Consider the following 10,681-nt stretch of genomic DNA (forward strand, 5'->3'; position numbering starts at 1 on the left):
CAGAGAACGAGTTCAACAGACAAACATACTGAAGCTGCCATTCATTTTTCGGGGCTTACTGTAAGAATGTCAATTCCAAAGGAACCAAAACAGAACGAGGAGAAACGAATGAAACAAGCTGTTGATGGCGTATTACCTGGAGACATCAGTATCAGTGAAGCAGCAGGGCACTTTTCTGTTCTGAAGAGCTCATTAGGAGAACGTTTTGCTGCTCTTAAAATAGGGGAATGGTACCATCTTGGGACAGGTTTAAAAATATGTTCACTGATAAATTGGAAGATGAGCTAACCAAACATCTTAGGCATTTAGACAAAATTCACAGAAACTACCAATATGAAAGGTCGACTTTGTGAACTATGATGAAGGCAGGAAAAGAAGGGCGAACATGTCGGAGACACAGTGTGTTGACAGACTTATGGGGAGGACTTGGCGTAGTGCTTCTCCCGCAGTGGGTGAGCCATATTGCGATGCAGACAGTGACACCGCTGCTTTATTTTGTATGCGAGCATTGCAAAAAATGAATATGAATTGTTATTTTGAAGACCTATAACAACATTGGTGTTATGGGATATTTAATTTTTTATACGAAGACAGTAACTGTTCTCGAAAGAACAGAATACTGTTGATGACCGTGCAGCTTTTCCCTGGAATAAATGATGACTAATTGAAACCCTCAGCTGCCGACAGGTGTTGTTGATATACCTCGATGTGGACAGCTGAAAATGTGTGCCCCGACCGGGACTCGAACCCGGGATCTCCTGCTTACATGGCAGACGCTCTATCCATCTGAGCCACCGAGGACACAGATGAATAGCGCAACTGCAGGGACTTATCCCTTGCACGCTTCCCGTGAGACACTCATTCCCAACTGTCCACAATTCTACGTATGTAATGTACCTTATAGACATTTGCCCATTCACTCATTACTCGCGCACGCTTTTCAGCTGTCCACATCGGGGTATATCAACAACACCTGTCGGCAGCTGAGGATTTCAGTTATTCATCATTTATTTAATTTTTTGTTTTGTTTGTCATACAGTCTGGCGCTGAGAACAGTTATTTTAAGCATTTTTAAAATATTACTAAGCATATTAAATTACTTATTTTTCATTAATTTTTGTGATTATTAATTTCACATATTTTCGACACGAAACAGTTTTATTGCAACCCAATATTCATCTTATAAAAGTGAAATAAGGCTTATTTATTTGTTATACGTATGTTTAGCTGACCAGATTAGGGCCTTAAAGCCCTCTATTACGTCTGACGAGGAGCAACAGATACAAAAGATATTACAATACTTTCCTATAATAGCAATACTAACAACAATAATAATAATAACTCATACTAATAACAATAATAAAAATAAACATAATTATAATAGTTCAGTGCATTTAGAAATATATAGATAAGCTTAGCGCATTTGAAGTCATGTTTAGTTTTATCAGAAGCGGAATGGATAAAGGAAGAGGAGAAGATTGAAAAGACAGTGAGAGGGGGCTGTTAAAAACTACAGGACATAAATCGAGGACTCAGTCGACATGGGGAAGGGACAAGTTCTGAGAGAGGGGGACTGACGAAAATAACCTGCACAGAGTGTAGGAGAGATGGCATTTGTGATAGAAAATGAACCATTAGCTGTATTTTGCAGTTAGGAAGGTATTTAATTTGTCTGTATTTCGAGGAGGATTGTTCCAAAGTCTGTTTCCTCGCACAGAAAATGATTTAGGGAAAATGGCAATGCTGTGTGATGGTACACAAAGAATTTCGCTTTGTTACTAACGAGAATTTCTGCTGTGCTGTTCAGACAGTAGAGTAAGAGTTGCAGTTGAGGAGACGATAGAGAAAACATAGAATATGATAGCTTCTACGCTTATCTGCACGTAGTCATGATAATTACTCGTAAGCTGGTGTGATATGGTCGAAAAAAGGTACGCCACAAATGTCTCGTACACGGCCATTCATCGCCAATTGCAGCCTACATGAGCGTTAGCACGAAAGTTGCTGGAGAACGACGTTACCATACACATGTATAGTCAAGTATGAGAAGCAATAGTGTCTCTACGAGTTTCTTCTGAAGCACGGAAGGAAATACTTTTTTAATTTCTGTAGTGAGTGAAGTGACGCTGACACTTTCTTACAGACTGCAGTTTTGTGTCCAGTCCAGTTCTAAATGATGGTCCAGAATTATCCCCAAGTTCTATGTAGAAGAAGAAAAGGTTATTTCTGTGCCGTTACAAGTTTAATGATGTAAGTGTTTTTCTGAACTGAGGGGTTATAAGTGTTTTGTGAGAGACTAAGAGTGTTTGCGTTTTACAAGGATCAAGTTTGAAACCTATGCCCTGCGCCCACGTTGATAACGCAAGTAAATCAGCATTTATATGTTGGCTGCACAGGTTTGTTGGACTTGTACTTAGATGTACCGTACCTGAATGTCGTCAGCACGTAGGTGATATTTGCAATGGGACAGAAGAGCTGACGCATCATTAACATATAATGAGAAGAGTAATGGGCCAATACTGATCCTTGTGGGACCTCTGATACTACGTCCCTCCATTGTGACTTTTTTGTTCCAGTCATTACATCCAGTTCGCGAAATGTAATGTATGAGTGAAACCACTGTAAAGCACTTGAAGAAAATTTTTCACTTGTGAGTTTAGCAAGTAGAATGTCAAAGTCGACAGTGGTGAAAACTTTTCTGAAACCCAAAAACACAAAAATTATTCATTTGAAAGGTTATTTGACGTTAAATAACTAGTAAGCTACTCGTGAACTATGTACGCCCAAAGCCTTGGAAAACGCTCATACAATGCAAATGGGCCTATAATCGGAGGACTGTTTGGCAGGTTTTATGAGACCCTCCTTCCTGGCTGGTCTAAAAATTTTGGACGTCAGAAAATAGGTCAAAATGTCCATTATTTCGGGCAGTAGAGGACCGACAGTAAGATTGGTCATTTGCACTGTTATATTATCGTGCCCCGCAGCTGCCGAACGATTTCGCGCAATTAACTTCCAGACCGTGTTACGGCGTACAGAAAAATTTTTCGTTTGTGCCGTCGTGCGTTGGCGAAATAATCATTTAGATCCTCAGCAAGAACTAGAGTTTGAGCTGCAGATTTGGGTTTGCCTATTCCCAGACCTCGTAGATTTTTCCATAGGATGGCAGGTCTGCGAAAGTCCTCAGTTAGCTTGTGGACATACCTGAGCTTCGCATTTCTCACAGATTAACTAACTTGGCTGCTTATGTGTCCGACGGGCTAGGGCAACTTCCTCAAGTATCCTCAAGAAGACATGCAGAATGTGCTAGGAAGTGACTGTCTTTTAGTTGGGAGCTTGATCACGGTATGGGGTAAAAATGAGGTAGTCCAAGTCGCGCAATGGAAGTTTATATTTTTACTCTGTATGTCCATCTATCCAGAGATGGTTGCGGGACCTCGGCTGTTCAGAACAGAATGTCAAATCAAACACTTTTCACCCGTCCAAATTTCCAAATCGTTATTTTATTGGGATACCAGTTTTGGCGATATATTACGCCATCTTCAGGCACCCTGACCGACGTGTAGGAATGTTCCAAACTCGGTTTTGGTCAAAATAGGGGTCAGCATTCAAAAACTGGTATCTGTAGATCTTCTATATAGCGATCACTTCAAACATCACCTGCCGATTGTTAGACAAACTGCAGGGATGATGTGGAAGAGTTTCCCAGGCAAATGTCCTCACCTGCTCCACAATGGCACGAGCAGTGTGAACACTCGGGTTATCCTATTGCAGACTGATCTTCACAGCGTGTTTACCGCGCAATGCACGACGGAGATTCGTAAGTGCCTGCATATAGTGAACAGCATTTATGGTTTTTTTAGGTTGAATAAAATCAGTCAGAATGGAACCCTGTGCATCCCAGAAGCCGGTAAGCTAAACTATCCCAGAAAATGACATTGTTTTCGTGTTTTTCTTCGATGGCGAATCCAGGTTTCATGCTGGTAATGACGTAACCAGCTTTTCCCGCCTATCACAATAGTCATCACCGATTCATCACCGTCTTTTTGAAATCCCTGAAGAAGGTTTTGGGTAACGATTCGTCTCGAAAGTTCGTGGTTTTCCGTCAATAAACGTTGAACGCACCGGGCTCAAACTTTTCGATAACCTATGATTTTAGTCATTTGTTGCACTGTGCTGTTCCCTACTGCAAGCTTTACAGCGATTTCATTCACTATGGAACGCATGTCCTCCTAATGAGCCCATCAACTTTTGTTATACTGCATTTGGAATTTTAATAGTGGATTGCTGCCGACTTTCACCATGGCCCACGTATTTTCTCAGAAAACAGCGCAAAGAGGATGCATGAAGCTTTGGAGAGTCATCTCGTGCACGACTATTTTATGTGGGTGCCATGTTATTCGTATTGCAACGGTGCACTTTTCTGTTTAAATAAAACAAAACTTCGTCACTGAACACTAAACACGAAAGAAAATTTTTGTCTCCAGGTAGAAGACAAAATTACAAAACTTTACAATTTCTTGGCTGTCACTACTGTTTGTAACTATTAAATCCTGTACGGTTTCAAATACATACGTCGCCGTGAAACACATCGGATACGCACACGCGGAATAGCTAACTCTCGGCTGACCTTGGACTATGTGTAAAAGTTTGCCGAATGCGCTTTATATCTCGAACGAGAACACGGGGATGAACTATAGCTCTTCCCTTTTATATAAAGAATCAGTGCCTTTGTTGGTGCCATGGTCGGATGCATCGAGTTTTGTGGGAGGTGCAGCGTCGTACTCTCAACGGAAGTCGCGTCGCACAGTTGTACATGCTGAAACGAAGAACAGAGGACGCCTCTTGCTGTGTTGCTCTATACGCGTCGACGAAGCGACGTGTCGACTTACCTGCACGACGCATTTCCGACAACTCGTTGCAAACTAAACTTCTATTTTCGAGATCCAGCTCATGTGTCATGTTACAATGTCAAACAATGCTATTATTACACACACTCTTACTTCTGTACCAGTCCGGTGGAGTACATCTACATCTACATTTATACTCCGCAAGCCACCCAACGGTGTGTGGCGGAGGGCACTTTACGTGCCACTGTCATTACCTCGCTTTCCTGTTCCACTCGCGTATCGTTCGCGGGAGGAACGACTGCCGGAAAGCCCCCATGCGCGCTCGAATCTTTCTAATTTTACATTAGTGCTCTCCTCGGGAGGTATAAGTAGGGGGAAGCGATATATTCGATACCTCATCCCGAAACGCACCCTCTCGAAACCTGGACCTACACCGCGATGCAGAGCGCCTCTCTTGAAGAGTCTGCCACTTGAGTTTGCTAAACATCTCCGTAACTCTATCACGTTTACCAAATAACTCTGTGACGAAACGCGTCGCTCTTCTTTGGATCTTCTGTATCTCCTCTGTCAACCCGGCCTGGCACGGATCCCAAACTGAAGAGCAATACTCAGGTATAGGTCGAACGAGTGTTTTGTAAGCCACCTCCTTTGTTGATGGACTACATTTTCTATGGACTCTCCCAATGAATCTCAACCTGGCATCCACCTTACTAACAATTAATTTTATATGATCATTCCACTTCAAATCGTTCCGCACGCATACTCCCAGATATTTTACAGAAGTAACTGCTACCAGTGTTTGTTCCGCTATCATATAATCATACAATAAAGGATCCTTCTTTCTATGTATTCGCAATACATTACATTTGTCTATGTTAAGGATCAGTTGCCACTCCCTGCACCAAGTGCCTATCCGCTGCAGATCTTCCTGCATTTTTGCTGCAATTTTTTAATGCTGCAACGTCTCTGTATACTACAGCATTATCCACGAAAAGCCACATGGAACTTCCGACACTATCCGGTAGGTCATTTATATATTTTGTGAAAAGCAATGGCCCCATAACACTCCCCTGTGGTACACCAGAGGTTACTTTAACGTCTGTAGACGTCTCTCCATAGAGAACAACATGCTGTGTTTTCTTTGTTAAAAACTCTTCAATCCAGCCACACAGCTGGTCTGATATTCCTAGGCTCTTACTTTGTTTATCAGGCGACAGTGCGGAACTGTATCGAACGCCTTCCGGAAGGCAAGGAAAATGGCATCTACCTGGGAGCCTGTATCTAATATTTTCTGGGTTTCAGGAACAAATAAAGCGAGTTGGGTCTCACTCGATCGCTGTTTCCGGAATCCATGTTGATTCCTACAGAGTAGATTCTGGGTTTCCAGAAATGACATGATACCCGAGCAAAAAACATGTTCTAAAATTCCACGACAGATCGATGTCAGAGATACAGGCCTATAGTTTTGCGCATCTGCTCGACGACCCTTCTTGAAAACTGGGACTACCTGTGCTCTTTTCCAATCATCTGGAACTTTCCGCTCCTCTAGAGACTTGCGTTACACGGCTGTTACAAGGGGGGCAAGTTCCTTCACGTACTCTGTGTAGAATCTAATTGGTATCCCGTCAGGTCCAGTGGACTTTCCTCTGTTGAGTGATTTCAGTTGTTTTTCTATTCCTTGGACATTTATTTCGACGTCAGCCATTTTGTCGTTCGTGGGAGCATTTAGAGAAGGAACTGCAGTGCGGTCTTCCTCTGTGAGACAGCTTTGGAAAAAGGTGTTTAGTATTTCAGCTTTACGCGTGTCATCCTCTGTTTCAATGCCATCATCATCCCAGAGTGTCTGGATCATTGTAAATAAGTGTTGTAAAATGATTTCTTTTTGGCTACAATAGCCCAAGAATTTTCATATGCACTTCAGTGTACCGAACATATACACGATTTGGGACAAGTTCGCTATTGTCTTGTAAACGAAAATATGTTTACAATTTTTTGACTTATTCCACATTCATAAGGATCATTTGACTTGGTATTTGGGGAAGGTACATAAGCGTCTTTCTTTGTAAATATTTATTGCCTACTAGCGGAGAGACCTGGCGTTGCCCAGGAATTTATTTATAGCTGTGCGTCCACGTCACACCATGCAGCTTCTTGCCTTGTGCTCTCATACCTCATGAATTGTATGTCGCACTATGATATAATATTGTATGTACGTTCAGCGTCGTATGTGAATATTTTCTGCAATATTTGTTGCGAGTGGAGTTGGTAGCAACGAAGAAATAAATTTAAAAGTCATTCGGTAGTTTTTGATGCATCTCACTGTTTATGCCGTCATATCTTCTGAACTACGAGTCGTACAATGGTGTATTTGTGTAGGTACATTCAGCGGCATATGTGGATAATGTTTGCTAAATTTATTGCCAACAGAGTTAGTAGCAAAGAAGTAATAAATTTACACGTCATGCATGACGCGGCAGATTTTCACGGATCTCTCTGGTTATGACGTCACACCTGCTGAATTGTGTGTCACACAATGATACAATTTTGCAATCACATTCTGTGGTATACGTGCGTACTGCCTGTAAAAAGTCTCGCTAATGCAGTTAGGAGTAAAAAAAAAGCAATAAATTATGTCATGCCTCATGCGGCACTTTTGTTGCATGAATAGCGGAAAAGTAGTAAGCGATAAACGTTTTTCTTTCATCATTTTGTAGGGTTTGTCAACGCTAAAAACATTCGTAAACGTTTGAAATGATGAGTACAGTTTGTTACAAGTCGCTAAGTGTTCTCATTCTCAAATATTGGGCGAATCAAGTCTGGTAATTCAGGTGCCCCCATCCCCACACTGATAGGTGTGTTGACTGATAGTATGGTATGTGGGTAAGTTCGATTGAAATCGATCCAGTGGTTTAGGAGGAGGTGTAGAAAGCACGCACGCACGCACACACAGACACACACACACACACATATACACACACACACACACACACAGACACAGACAAACACACACACACACACACATTTTTATAATAATATGTATGGGTTCTCCTTGTATGACATTTTCTACATCTTAGAATGTCTCGTCACTATGGAAAATTGTAACGGAAACCGCATTTAATCTAAGCTAACCTGAAGTATAAATTGAAACTGGCCCGAAGTTTCTATCTGTGCTCATGTAAAAGACATGAAATTTATTGTGAATTCGGATAAACCTTTATTGAACCACTCCGTAATTTACCCAGCCCTTGCACAATGCATGCGTTTACAGTTGAAATTAGTCGCAGAACCAGAGACTCAAAGCATACCGCAGCAGAAAAGAGAGCAGCATCTCTTTGTTCTTGAATATTCATTCGCTGCACGAAATCGCCAGATGCAAACCAGCGTCGCTGCTGATCGTCTGCACCACATGCAGATAAGAGACAGCGGTGTGTTTTAAGGCCAGGCGCACATTGGGACGGAGCGCTGCACATGCAGGCTGAATCACAAGTGAGGTTTTTACACAGAGGCGCAAAGCAGGATAGCACAGGTGTGCGCGAGTTTCTGCCTACGTCACCTCGTGCTTGGCAGTTGCGACCACATAAAACTCCAGTTGAAATTATGTGTTTGGAATATTATTGCAAAGAATCTGACAAATGAAATGCTAAGTGTCTTGCGGCGGCGCGTTTCTTTCCGTCCCTTTACGACGAAACCTGCACCTACCTGTGAACATTGTCTCAGCATATCATCAGTAGGGAAGCCGAGTGAAACCTACTGTACTTCGACGTGAACCAGGTTGCAATTAAAGTCACTAATCTACGTTTCGGGAGAAAGTTTTCACATGAAATGAAAGTTTGGAAATTTTGTCCTTAATTAATATATTCTGAAACTTAGGTGAACAAGTATCACTACCAAGCCCGTGCTAGTCTTAACACCGTCACTCACAATCCCTTTCACTCACGTTAGCAAGTTTATAGTGTTGTATTTCCCGAAAACGTAATAGCTACAAAAATACTGATTGTTTTTGACTGACAATGCTCGCCAAATATAAAGTCTGTCGGTACCAAATGCAGTCACAGTTTTTAGCCACCGACCTGCTCAATACGCCACGCGGAATACATGTCTTTTCCCGTCACAAAATTCACTTAAAAATTCCGAAATTTCTACACGCCCATCGGAATAAGTATGCCGTCACTTTACCACACTTTTGATGTATGAAACACTGCTAGATCCGGTAACTTATCATTTCCATCGGAACTACTCCTACACACGTCCGAAGTTTCATGGCTAGGCTCCGACTACTCTCTAGAATACTCTAAGTCTTCTCTACCAGCAGAGAAAGGCGCGCGAAGAATATTGCTTTACCATTGGTCAGTTTACTCAACAGCCAATAGCAAAACAACAGTCTCCCGCGTCAATCCGCGCTTTACATCAATAACCAATCGCAAAATAGTAAACCTAACGACTGCACTTTTCACCGACGTAATTATCTAATATGCTGACGTTTTGCTCATGTATAAAGTTATTTACTATGTATACCTGAATTAACTTTCCCTTTATCATAAACTTACTTTACAAATCTATTCTACAAAAAACCCCTTTGTTCATATCCATACTTCTTCGAAATGTTCCCACACTAAATCCTACTACACAACTCGTTAAACAATTATCTTCATGTTAACCTTAAACCACACTCACGCATCATTCATACTGCTAAAACACATTTATAACAGTTTACATACACAAAAAGGCATAATAACACTTTATGTAAATACTAGAACAGTTTATGAAAAACATTCTATTACTTTAGTGCACTCTAGTGGGCACAATCGAAACTAAAATCACAGTCCCCCTATCCAATATTGACCTCTATCGGCTGATACATAAACTACGTGCGCGTCCACTCTCGCGTCACCATCTGTCACTATCCAGCTCTGAGACACATCTCCCACTTAACCGCCTCCAAGGCAGGATCGTTTACCGCGCTACACCTCAGTCTGAGTCTAAATTTCTATAGAAACTAAGGAAAAACATCATACGGAACAGATCCAGGATGCTGTACCACCAATATAAAATTAATGTAGAGCAATGAAATTTCGGGAAGACGGTTGTCTAGGTAACATGTTTAAGTGATTAACATTACAAGATCACAGGTTAATGTAAGCGTGAGATAAGCCACTGCAGATGTGAAATGCTAGTATATTAATAACTGGTGTAACCGCCAGAATGTAGAATGCAGGCATTTTGACGTTCGTGCATGCATGGTCTCGTACAGGTGCCGGATGTCAGTCGGTGGGATGGAGTTCACTTGGTCGGTCAATACAAAGACGGTGAATGCTGTTTGTGGATGAGGCTGGAATTGTCGTCCGAAGATGTCCCATATGAACTCGATGGGATACAGATCTGGTGATCTGGCAGGCCAAGGTAACGTGTCGACACTCTGTAGACCATGTTGGGAAACAACAGCAGTATGTGGATGAGTGTTATCCTGTTGGAAAGCACCCTCTGGAATGCTGTTCGAATGGCAGCACAGCAGATCGAATCACCGGACTGACGTACAGTTTTGCAGTCATGGTGCATGGGATAACCACGAGAGTGCTCCTGCGGTCATATGAAATCGCACCCAAACCATAACTCCAGGTGTAGATCCACTGTGTTTAGCACGCAGACATGTTGGTTGAAGGCCGTCAACTAGCCTCCAACTAACCAACACGTGGCCAATACTGGCAGCGAGTCAGGACTAGCTTTCATCAGAAAACACAACAGACTTCCATCCCAGCTTCCAGTGAGCTCTCGCTGGACGCCACTGAGGTCACGAATGGAGTTGGTTTGGGGTCAAATGAATGCATGCTACAAGG

General features: G+C 42.1%; 1 non-coding gene across 1 annotated transcript; it reads right to left on the reverse strand.

Annotated features, from left to right (window-relative positions):
* Positions 1-727: 727 nt before the first annotated feature.
* On the reverse strand, positions 728-801 carry Trnat-ugu. Its single transcript has one exon. It is a non-coding gene; the product is annotated as a tRNA-Thr (tRNA).
* Positions 802-10,681: the final 9,880 nt, after the last annotated feature.

The sequence above is a fragment of the Schistocerca piceifrons genome, chromosome 6 (genome assembly GCF_021461385.2).
Source record: "Schistocerca piceifrons isolate TAMUIC-IGC-003096 chromosome 6, iqSchPice1.1, whole genome shotgun sequence".
Classification (NCBI taxonomy): Eukaryota; Metazoa; Arthropoda; class Insecta; order Orthoptera; family Acrididae; genus Schistocerca; species Schistocerca piceifrons.